This window comes from Neovison vison, chromosome 2 (assembly GCF_020171115.1).
Source record: "Neovison vison isolate M4711 chromosome 2, ASM_NN_V1, whole genome shotgun sequence".
Taxonomy (NCBI): domain Eukaryota; kingdom Metazoa; phylum Chordata; class Mammalia; order Carnivora; family Mustelidae; genus Neogale; species Neogale vison.
Genome location: NC_058092.1, coordinates 202,110,120 through 202,122,307, shown reverse-complemented (window position 1 = coordinate 202,122,307; position 12,188 = coordinate 202,110,120). Strand labels below are relative to the sequence as shown.

At 45.5% G+C, this 12,188-nt stretch overlaps 1 non-coding gene across 1 annotated transcript; it reads left to right on the top strand.

The window, feature by feature from the left end:
- Positions 1-1,626: 1,626 nt before the first annotated feature.
- Positions 1,627-1,733, top strand: LOC122901511. The gene has a single exon (XR_006383525.1). It is a non-coding gene; the product is annotated as a U6 spliceosomal RNA (small nuclear RNA).
- The last annotated feature ends 10,455 nt before the right edge of the window (positions 1,734-12,188 follow it).

Sequence of the window (12,188 nt, the reverse complement as noted above, 5' to 3'; positions counted from 1 at the left end):
CTTCAGAATTTATTCCCTTTATAACTACAAGTTGTATTCTTTGATCTGCACCTCTCTATTCACTCCTGCCCTTAGTCTCTGACAAACACCATTCTCTTCTCTGGTTCTATGAAAACTCAACAGCAAAAACCCCACAAATAATCCTATTAAAAATGGGCAAAGGACCCGAATGGACATTTTTCTGAAGAAGACATACAAATGGCTTAGAAGTACCTGGAAAGGTGCTCAACATGACTAATCATCAGGGAAATGCAAATCAAAACCACAATGAGGTGACCTTTGAGTAAAGATCTGAAGAAAGTGAGGGAGCAAGACACATAGCTGAGGCATGTGACTATCTGAGGAAGAGATTCTGGGTGGAAGGAGCAACAAGTGCAAAGGTCCTGTGGTGGGATGGACCTGATGTGCTTGAGGAGTCAGTGTAGCTGACTGGATGCATGGGGGAAGGAGAGAGTAGGGGGATGTGAGACCACAGATGTGAGTCATGGGAAAGTAGGGAACAAATCACAGAGACACTTGGAAGTCATTCGAAGGACCATAGCTTTCATCAGAGAAATAAGGAGCTGCTGCAGGCCCTGAGCAGAGGTGTAGTAGAATCTTTGAATTTTAACTGGATCACTGGCTGTTGTGTGGGGACTATACAGAAGGAAAGAGACAGTGGATTTGTCCAACTTCATTTTTGTCAGTTCTAATTTCCTCAAAAGTCTTTTCTTCTTCTTCTTTTTCTTTCTTTTCTTTCTTTTTTTTTTTTTTAAATGCTGTGATGACATGAACAAGGAGGAAAGCAGAAGTGTGCACGAGCATACGGAGGACAGTTGAAGCTTGGGGCTCATTGGTCAGGAGAGAAAAGGAGAAGGCTGCTGTTAGGGAAGAAGATGCTGGCCAAACTCTCCCATCACAAGGCCAGGGCTGGAAGCAAAGGTGCTCACACAACCCAGGATATCAGTGCATCCACAGCTGCCCCGAGAGGACAGCGGCTGCATTATTGGAAGGTGAGATCATATCCTCCAGGATTAGCAGAAAAATTCAGCCAATTATTTTCCTCTGATTGGTTTTCATTTCATCCTGGTTTGTTTGTCATTACTGTACCTGTTTTAGTCAAAAGTTCACAGCTTGTTTATATTAAGATGTAAGCCCTTGAATTTGGGATTCTCAGGGGTCATGTCTACACTTCGCTAGCTAGTACTGATGTTTGTCAAGAAAGCCACATCCTCAACTCAACAGGGCAAGGCTTTTGAACAAAATCTACTAAATCATTCTTCATTCTTTTCGAATGAGGAGCTGATTTTCCTTCTTACCACCAAGGCAGAAATAAAGAACAGTGTGGTCCATTAATCCATTTTTATTTTCTAGGGATAAAACCAGTCAGGTTTTATTATGCTATGCTTGTGTGGCTGATCCTCAGAGTAGGAGAGAGTGGGTGTCCCCTGAGGGCTCTCTGCGAAGAGGGCCCTTGGGAACCCCTCAGTGCTCCCTCTCCGGTCTTTGGGATATGCTTGCAGTAGGCGAGTCACTTCCCATCTGAGAAGCAGGTGTGATCTTCTGAAGCACAGACATTGACAGTCCGGGTAAAATATAAAACCCCAGCAAGACATCGAAACTTGCAAGTCAGATTTGGATACCAAGGTGTTTGTTTCGGCAGCACATATACTAAAATTGAAACCATACGGGGAAGATTAGCATGGCTCCTGCATAAAGGTGACATGCAAATTCATAAACTGTTTCATATTTTTTAAAACATTGACCTCCAATGCATTTTGCATGGCTGGTCTTCATGGACTGTTAGAGGAAGATAAGATTAGTGCCCTGTATGAGAACAGGGAGGGGGCATATAGAAGTGCACATGTCTAGGTTCCCCTGAAACTCAGCACATCTTGTGAAACTGGACATGCTGTCCAGTCTGGGGACAAAGATATGGAGGTAAGAAGGAGCCCCCACTTCAGTTCCCTTTGCCCCATGGCTCCCTTCATGTTCCCAGTTAAAGAGCAGAGGGTCCTTGCTTGCCGATCATCATACTTGCCTTGGTTTTTTTTCCCCCCTTATAATTGAGAAATATTTCTCTTTATCCATGTTTCTATCAAAAGTGGGAAATTAAAAGAGGCACAAGTTTCAGAAAATATTTTTGGGTGTCTTCTTTGTGGAAAGACGTACCCCCCCTCCATGTTTTGGTGCACATTCTGGCTACAGGGGTTCCTTCTGCCCTGCCGGTCCCCCTCCATCCCCCCACCCCCCATTCAGGGCACTGTCGGGCCCCTGCAGCGCAGAAGTATGCGTGCCACGGTTCGTCTGCTCCAGTGCCTGTGTGCGGAGAGGCCGAGGCTGCCTCAGTGAGCAGTTAGGGGCCTGGCTTGGGGAGCTTCTGGCCCACTGGGGGACTGGTTCAAGAACAGGCAGATTTACACAGTGAGGAGAGCAAAGAGGCTGACAACCATGGGGGGGGTGGGTAGACCTCAGCCCTTGGGCTGGAGGATGCTGGGCCTCTCCCACAAGACACCTCCTGTTAACCCTCCCTGAGACACCAGATCTCCGGAATGAAGCACTTGGGGTCCTAATCTCTCTGAGCCCCAGTTTCTCCCTTTGTCCCTAGAGATGCTCCTCCCTGCCCTTCCAGTCCCACGCATCTGTTGTGTCACCAGATGAGAGAGTGGGCACGTGGGGATTTAGAAAACTGCTCAATTCTCCCTAACAGGGGCAATTCCTGGCCAAGCAGGCTGTGACTGTGGGCTTGTGGGAAGTCAGGGCGGCAGAAGTGGGGAGCGGCTGGTGTGGTTGGTCTGCTGCTTTCTGGGGAGCAAAAGCCAAAGGGGGTTCTTGGACCTCTCCTGCTACTCTTCTGATGGGTCCCTGGGTAAGAAAGCCCTGAAGGAAAAGGTAAGATGCTGGTGTTCATCTAGTGCTTTTCAGTTTCCAAAGCGTTTCCCAGAACATTTTCTCTACTTGTACCTTCCCAACCTCAAAAAACTGGCAAGCAGGAGCAGTTTCCCAAAGTCCAAATACCAGGTGGTTCGAAACCATTTCTCTTTCCACTGAGAACCATCACTATAGATATATCTATATATTTAATTGTTTTGTTTAAGCTAATGAACAAAAAGAGTGCATTGCTAATATCCTGTAGCTGAAGGGGTTCCTGTGGCAAGGGTAGCCTCCCAAACCTGCAGGCTGTGTGACCCCAGGGGGCATGGCCCTGAGACCCACCCTGACCCTCGCCTGGCGTCCCTTATTTACTTTGTACATCTCCTGAACCTTAAATTTAATACAACTTACCATGTGGTGGGCACTAGCCATCAGGTTGGAAGGGTTTTAGAAAAGCCAAACCTCCCAAGTGTACTCTCTGTTTGTCCATCCTTCTGTCACCAGCCCCCGGGCCCCCACAGGAGAGCGGCTCGGAGGAATTCCCCAGAACGCTGCCAGCCCTGTTTCCTCCGTGTTGGAGGTAAGGTTCCCACCATTTCCTACAGGAGATGTGGCCCCACTTCATCATCTCTGACATTTACAGCAGGAAGATTGGGGTTGCCGGGAATCCTGGGATGAGACACAGGGGCCCCAGCTTGCCCAGGGGGACTCAGAAGGCAAGTAGAGAGGTTCTAAACAACTCAATCCCCAGAAGGTATCTGAGGATCAATAAAGCGGTAATCACCACCGGGCTGAGGCTGCTGGCGCATGTTTACAGCGCGGGTCCTGGCTGCCCGGTGATTTACAGCGGCCTCGATTTAGAGAAGGCACAGAGGCCAGAGCTCTGTGGTTCAAGGAAACACTGGACAGCTGGCCCTGGGGGACACAGAGGGAGGGGGCCCCCGCCCAGTATCCCCACACAGCCTCTCTTCCACCCGCCCTGCCTCTCTCCCTTCTGTTCTTTTAAAAAATAACCGTACTGAGACAGAATTCACATTCTGTACCAGTCACCTATTGAAAGTGTACCTTGCCTTGATTTCTAGCGTGTTCACAGACAGGCATGACCATTGCTCTAGTCGACTCTAGAATATTCTCCTCACTTCCCTCAAAACCCCACACACATTAGAAGTCGCCTCCCCACCCCCCACAGCCAGGACACCATCATTAGGCAACTGCGAATCTAACTTTCTGTCTCAGTGGATTTTCCTGTTGTAGACATTTATATGAATGAATCGTGTCGTATGTGGTCCTTTGCGGCTGGCTTCTTGCAATTAGTGTGAGGCTGCTGTGGTTGACCCATGTTGTAGCATATGTCAGTACGGCAGCCAAATGTGCCAGCGATCCCAGTCCTAGGCATAAAACCAAGAACAGTGAGAACATGCATCCACACAAGCCCCCGTGCCTCAATGTCCCCGGCAGCATTCTTCGTCGGAGCCCCAAAGTGGAAATGACTTGAGTATTCAAGTGTTGAAAGGGTACCCAGAAGGAATCTGTTTAATGGACTATTATTTTCCAACAAAAAGAAGGAAGTAGGGCGTCCAGCATGGGTGGAACTTGAAGACACACAACGCATAAGAAGCCGGTCATAGAGCACCATGGACTGTGCAATTCCATTTCTGTGAAGGGTCCAGAAAGGACAAATGCCTACAGACAGAAGGTAGACCCGCGGTTGCCTGGGGCTGCGGGGAGCAGTAGGGGTGAGGGCTAGTGGCTGCTCCTGGATACAGAGTTCCCTTCTGGGCCGGTGCACATGCTCTGGAACAGCACGGTGGCGGCACAGGCTGGGCACTGTGTGAAAAATTCCCGACTGGACATGTTAAATGGGCGACATTCACAGTACGTGAATTATATCTCCACAGAGAGCGTGAAGGACTGGATGGAGGAGAGAGAGGAAGAGAAGGAGACTGGAGAGGGGCTTCTATCATGGAAGAGATAGCCAAGCTCCGGCTCTCTGGGCTTCTGTCTGCTCTGCCTGGCTTTGGGCCCCAGAACTGGCATAGCAGGAGTCACCTGGAACTCTCACAGGCGGAGAGAAGGAGAATTGGTTTGAGGCCCCAGGACGGGGGAAGAACACAGTGGCGCAGTGTCTTAGGTCCCCGCCGAGCCCCAGCAGAAGAAGGAGACCCAGACCCAGTGTTTCCCACCCCCACCTACCACAGGAAATACCCGGTGTAGAATGAGAGTTCCTATAACACTACACGCTATGGGGATAAATTGGGAACCCCATTCCCCCAAAACAGCCAGGAGCAGAGCTCCCTACCCCAGGCCTGAGACTTAGCTCCTCCACTGAGAGGCTTACTGGACCTGGGGACTTAGGCAAGGGGGACCCCCTCCCCCATAGCTAGCTTCTTTGTCCCCCTACAGCTAAGGCCCTGTTCTTCCTCTAGAGACCCTAGGCAGTGGGGGCGCAGGGGGCAGTCACCATCACAATAAGCATCTACCTCTTGTCACAGTAAGCATCTGGCCAGAGAAACCTCTTGTCCCCTTGGAGGTGAACTCCCCGCCCTGCACCATCCCCCATGCAAGGAGACATTGCTGACCCCTCTGAAGCCACACCTGTCTCCTCAGGTAGTACTGACAGGGCCCTGTGGGAGCCCCAGAAGCACCAGATAAACAAGCAGACCAAAGAGACAGCAAGAGCCCTGACAATTAAACTGTCATTGGAACCACAGCCCACAAAATAGGCCAGTAGCTATGGGTAAATGTAAGCAGGAGGACTGCCAGCTAAAATACTAGGCTGCCATAGAACCCAGAGTCTCCAAACATCCACCATTAACCCACTTCTGTGTGGGCATGCCTGAGTCCCATGCTGCCCCTGGGCATCTCTGGGAACATAGGCGCTGTGCTTCTGGTGGTACATAAGTCTTTTCTTCTTTTTTCTTTTTTTTTTCCCGGATTCAAAATTATATATGGACATCGTAGAAAATAGCGATACAGAAGAAATAGTAAATCACCTGTAGTCCTACCACTCAGAGAAAACGCAAGTAGTGTGTATGTGTGTGTATTGATATTATCCATACATCTTTCCAATCTCTGTGTCTTTATATGTGGAAAGGAAGTTTCTCTCTTATAGAAAATACCATTATTCAGGGCGCCTGGGTGGCTAAGTCAGTTAAGCCTCCGGTTCCATTTTGGCTCAAGTCATGATAGTGAGATTGAGCCTCAAGTCTGGCTCTGAACTCAGTGTGGAGTTTGCTTGAGATTCTCCCTCTCCTTCTGTCCCTCCTGCTAGTAAAGTGCACACGAGCTCTCTCTCTCTCAAATAAGTAAATTAAAAAAAAACTCTTAAAAATACCATTATTCTATGTATAACCTATTTGTAACTTGCCTTTTGCTGTAGAATATATTCCTTCTCTAAATCATTAAATGTTCTTTCTGTATCATTTCCAATGGTTGCATGCATTTAGTGAATGTGTTATCAGTAACTTTTGGACCGTCTACTCTTGGTACAGCATACCATAGGTGCTCAGTAAATGCTGGAGAATGAATTGGTAGAACTCTGTGGCCAGCCTGAGAGCCACCGTGCCTGATGAGTCTCTTCATTGGGCATTTCCCTTGTCTGAGCCCTGCCCTGTAAAGAAGAGACGGCTTGTTTCCAGGCTTGTGGGAAATCATCACGTACCAGCTGGAGTCATGGCTCCCATGTGGAAGGTTCTCTTTTGGGCAACGGGAACTCCCACTCCAGTGTCTCAAGTGGAGAGTGACTCAGCCTTGGTCTCCAAGGTCTCCCAGAAAGGAGGGCACACTCCTGGCCCACCCAGAGAAGCCTCATTGCAATTGCAAACAATCTGCAATTCTGTCCTCCCCTCCCGACTCCTGCTTGTTTGTACCTTCAGGCCGTTGTGTCTTTCTTCAAGTTGTGTTTCAGTCTGAAAACATCCACCCTGCATTTCCCATTGGTAAACCCTAACCTGACATCAAGACCCACTTCCAGGAACACCTCCTCCGTGGGTTTCTCTGACCCCTTCTGGCACCTCCACTGTACTCCCCTTTACTCCCGACGCTTGGTGTAAGCAAGCGTCAAACAAAAACCTTAGCCATCTGTTGGGCAAATGTGTTCTTAGGTCTGTTCTATCCATCAGACTGCAGATCTCCAGCCTGACCTCAGCCCTCAGTAAATGCTCCTGGGAAGCATTAATTGGCAGGATGGGACGGGGTTGCCTCAGTAGAGGGGCAGAGGGCTTCAAACCTGCACCTGACCTTGCAGCCCTAGAGGTAGAGAAATGGCAGCTCAGCCACCTGGAGCAGGGTGGTACTACCCAGGGAACGTGTGCCCTGCTCTGCTGTCTCGGATACCAGAGAGTTGCCAGAGCAGAGAGGAGACAACGATATTTTGGCATGTTTCCTAACCATGGTTTATGAAAGGGAAAGTCATCTTTATTGCATTTATTTAGAGAAGGGGGTTATAAGAACTTCATCTGGTGTTCACTTCAGAGCAGCTGTTTGGTATTACCAAGGAGAAAGACGAGTGACTCGTGCTCCTTGTTCCAAGCCAGAGAATCCAAATCAATAGACACAATGGCGTCTCTTATGACAGGCAAGGTTCTTGGAGCTGGGAAGTTTTCTCCCAAAGCCCTTCAGTCTATGTCCCAAGATTCTTTTTTCTTTCTTTCTTTTATCCCGAAGGCTTCATTTAGCCAACAGCTATTTCTGGGTGCTGATGGTGGGGTTGGTCCTGGGCTGGACTGGGGGCTGGAGCTCAGGGATGTGTCAGACAGGAGCTGCTGTCTTGCGGTGGAGTTTCCACTACAAGAGAGCACAGGAGCTGAGGTTCAGTTACAAGCAACAGATACTGGTTCTGGCTAGCATAAGCAGCAAAAGAATTTGTTGGATGTATACAGAGACACTCTCAGGACTCATGGGAAGCCTGGTGAACAGATTTGGAGAAATGACTGGAACCAAGGGAAGCCAAATCACAGGAAACATATCAACCATGGGAGCCATCTTTTTTCAGATGACATCCCTGGGCTTTTGGCTGTCTGAATATTTTCTCAAGTGTCCCTGAGTGTTTGTGTCACTCTCTCAAGATTCATGGTACTAAAGGAAGCAGTAGATTGGCCAAATCCAGGCCATCTACCTGTACTCTAGGTGATCAAAGGCAGGCAGTTATAGCTGGTCTTTTGGATTCCTTAGGGGGTGGGAGGGCAGAGAGACCCTGCCCACAGCTAGCATTTCTGTTGAGATTTCTTCCTTTAAAATTGTGCTTCTGCTTGTAGAGGAGGGACACTTGAGATCTTCAAAAGTAAGCATGATGTTCTATTTCTTAAGTTAGATGTGAATTTTAATAGGACACTATCCAACTCAATACAGTGAGATAAATAAATACATTACTCGCAGGCCTTACTAGAAAGCCAGCCTTGGATGCAAGCTGTGGGAGAGTCCGCCTGTCTGCAAATTCCAGATTGTGCAGATAGATGCCTTTTAAAGGTGCTTGCAATTTGAATGTTTTATTTTCCAATGACTTCATTTCACATTCAAATTTAAAGTCCCAGTGGTCGAGGTTATCTGTTTTTCTGGGTACTATGAAGGCAGAGTTTGCTCAAATCTTGCTAAGAAATACTTTAACCTGCCATTAACTGGAAGAAACACATTTTTACTCTCAAGAAAACTGAAGTCAAATCCCTGTGGGTTTTCTAGTCCAGTAACAAGGATTTGGAATAAAAAAAAGATGGTGGTCCTGAGCTGTCTAGTCATATCTTTCTTTAAATTACATCTGAACCACAAAGTTACTCTGTGGAGTGAAGAACGACTGCCAAGTTTTTCATGGTGTTCTCATAGCTTTTCTTCCATAAGTGTTTGGTGAAACACCTCAGGAGTACGCATCTGATTCATACCAGAAACATTTTCACTGTCACTCATAGTCTTTATTAACTATCACCCATCCCCCACTGTAACCGGGATAGCCAAAACTTACAATCTGACTGAGTGTCATTAGTTTCGGTCACTGCTGCAAATATTCACTTACACAACATATATCTGAGTGCCTACCAAGCTCCATAGCCAAGAGAACGAGGACAAATGAGACTTGATCTTCCTCTGAAGATTATGTTCTGGGGTGAAAGACAGATTAGCGAAGGACAGCTAGAGTTCAGAGGGGTGAGAGCTCTGAATGGATTAATTACAGAGCACCATGGAAGTATGTGCCAAGGATATCTTTACTCCTACCTGGGAAATTGAGACCAGAGACTTAGGCTGGGATGAGGAGAGTATAGATAGAGGAGAAAGGAAGCCTGAGAGTGTAGGGAGCAGAACTGCTTGGAACCTCAACTATGGGGATGTGTAGTGGCAGAGATGTGGGAAGAAAAAACACAGGGAGTTCCGTTTGGACTGCCTTGTGAAGAGATTCCTGTATTTTTTTTTAAGATTTTATTTATTTATTTGACAGATCACAAGTAGGCAGAGCTGTAGGCAGAGAGAGAGGAGAAAGCAGTCTTCCTGCGGAGCAAAGAGCCCGATGCAGGGCTCGATCCCAGGACCCTGGGACCATGACCCGAGCCAAAGGCAGAGGCTTTAACCCACTGAGCCACCTGGGCACCCCAAGAGATTCCTGTCTTTGATATAAAAATAGGAAGATGAGCCATTTCAGGAATCAGGGCATGGATGAGAGTAAGTTCAGTTATTAAAATATTGTGTGTGTGTATTTTTTGTTGTTGTTTTGTTGTTGTTGCTGTTGTTGTTGTTGTTGCCAGAGGAATGTTTAAGAGAAACTTTCCAATTGAGAGCTTAAACCCTCAAGGGAGAGTTGTATTTCAAAGTCTTTGGAGTATATATGATCCATGAATAGATGAGTGCATTTAGAGAGACTAGGTCCAGCAAGATGAAAAGTTATTTTAGGACAGGACCAAAGTCACGCCTACTGCTAGTACATGGGTTGGGGAGGAAACGTCCTCAAGGGAGGCAGAGAAAGAGTAGTCTGCCAGAGAACAGTTAATATTGTGTCAGAACTTTTAGCTCCCTGGTAAATCTCTATTTACAGAATGTGGTGGCTATTTGATTTGATTCAGAGCTTGTCTAAGCTCAGCTGGGGGCAAAAAATGGCGAGGACAAAAAGGAAACCTACTCCCAGGATGATATTGAACCAATACCAAACCACTGGCAATGTCTCAGCTACCTAAGGCTGTGATTTCATTTAAGGAAAACTAGACCCTGATTGGGGATTTAAAAAGAAATTCTGGCAAACTAGACTACCACAGGGAGTTTTGAAAAACTCTGACATATTCCTGGAGATCCAAAAGCCAGCACACATGCACAGGAAAGGCTGTGGTAAGAAGTCACTAGTCCAGTTTACAGCATTAAATTATAAGATATGCAAAGAAGCAAGATAATATGCCACATACACAGAAAAAGTAAAGAAAAAGAGCTGGCAACAGAAAATGTCCTTGAGGGGGCACAGATTTTGCACTTACCATGCAAGGAATTTAAATCAGTTATTATAAATATGTTCAAAAAAACTAAAAGAAAACATGTACAAAGAATTAAAAGTATGACAGTGATGACCCTTATTTTTCACTACATCTGTATCTTTGGGGTAAACACCCAGTAGTGCAATTGCAGGGTCATAGGGAAGCTCTATTTTTAATTTCTTGAGAAATCTCCACACTGTTCTCCAAAGTGGCTGCACCAACTTGCATTCCCACCAACAGTATAAGAGGGTTCCCCTTTCTCCACATCCTCTCCAACACATGTTGCTTCCTGTCTTGCTAATTTTGGCCATTCTAACTGGTGTAAGGTGATATCTCAATGTGGTTTTAATTTGAATATCCCTGATGGCTAGTGATGATGAACATTTTTTCATGTGTCTGATAGCCATTTGTATGTCTTTATTGGAGAAGTGTCTGTTCATATCTTCTGCCCATTTTTTGATATGATTATCTGTTTTGTGTGTGTTGAGTTTGAGGAGTTCTTTATAGATCCTGGATATCAGCCTTTTGTCTGTACTGTCATTTGCAAATATTTTCTCCTATTCCGTGGGTTGCCTCTTTGTTTTGTTGACTGTTTCCTTTGCTGTGCAGAAGCTTTTGATCTTGATGAAGTCCCAAAAGTTCATTTTTGCTTTTGTTTCCTTTGTCTTTGGAGACATATCTTGAAAGAAGTTGCTGTGGCTGATATAGAAGAGGTTACTGCCTATGTTTTCCTCTAGGATTCTGATGGATTCCTGTCTCACATTGAGGTCTTTTATTCATTACAATTTATCTTTGTGTATGGTGTAAGAGAATGGTCGCTCTGTACCCCAATGTTTATAGCAGCAATGGCCACAGGTGACAAACTGTGGAAAGAACCAAGATACACTTCAATGAATGAATGGGTAAAGAAGATGTGGTCCATATACATTATGGAGTATTATGCCTCCATCAGAAAGGACGAATACCCAACTTTTGTAGCAACATGGACAGGACTGGAAGAGATTATGTTGAGTGAAATAAGTCAAACACAGAGAGTCAATTATCATATGATTTCACTTATTTGTGAAGCATAACAAATAACATGGAGGACATGGGGAGATGGAGAGGAGAAGGGAGTTGAGGGAAATTGGAAGGGGAGGTGAACCATGAGAGACTATGGACTCTGAAAAACAACCTGAGGGTCTTGAAGGGGTGGAGGGGGGTGGGAGGTTGGGGGAACAAGGTGGTGGGTATTAGGGAGGGCACATATTGCATGGAGCACTGGGTGTGGTGCAAAAAGCAATGAATACTGTTAGCTGAAAAGAAATAAAAAAAAAAGTATGACAGTGATGCCTTACCAAATAGAGAGTGTCAATAAAGAGAAAAATTGTGTGTGTGTATGTATATATGTATGTGTATATATATATATACACATATATATAAATACATTTTTATATACACATATTTGAAACTAAAGTGAACAAGTCACTAGAGGAACTCAAGAACATATTTGAGCTGGGGGAAAAAGAAAGAATCAATGTGCTTAAATATTGGCCAATAGAGATTATCTAGTCTCAGAAGCAGAAAGAACAAATAATGAAGAAAATGAATAGAACCTCAGAGGTCTGTTGGACATCAGCCAACATACCAACATATGCATAATAGAAGTCCCAGACAGAGATGTGAAAAGAAAGAGATAGAAAATAATAAATACAATAAAAAATAAATGAAATAGAAATAAGTTAATAAAAAATCTGAAAACTTCTCAAATTTGAAGAAAACTTCAATCTACACATCCAAATAGAACAAAATCTAAAAGATCCACCATAGACATATCATAGTCAAATTAATGAAATTCAAAGACAAGGAGAAAATAGTGAAACAGTAAAAGAGAAGCAGTTTATTAAGTACAAG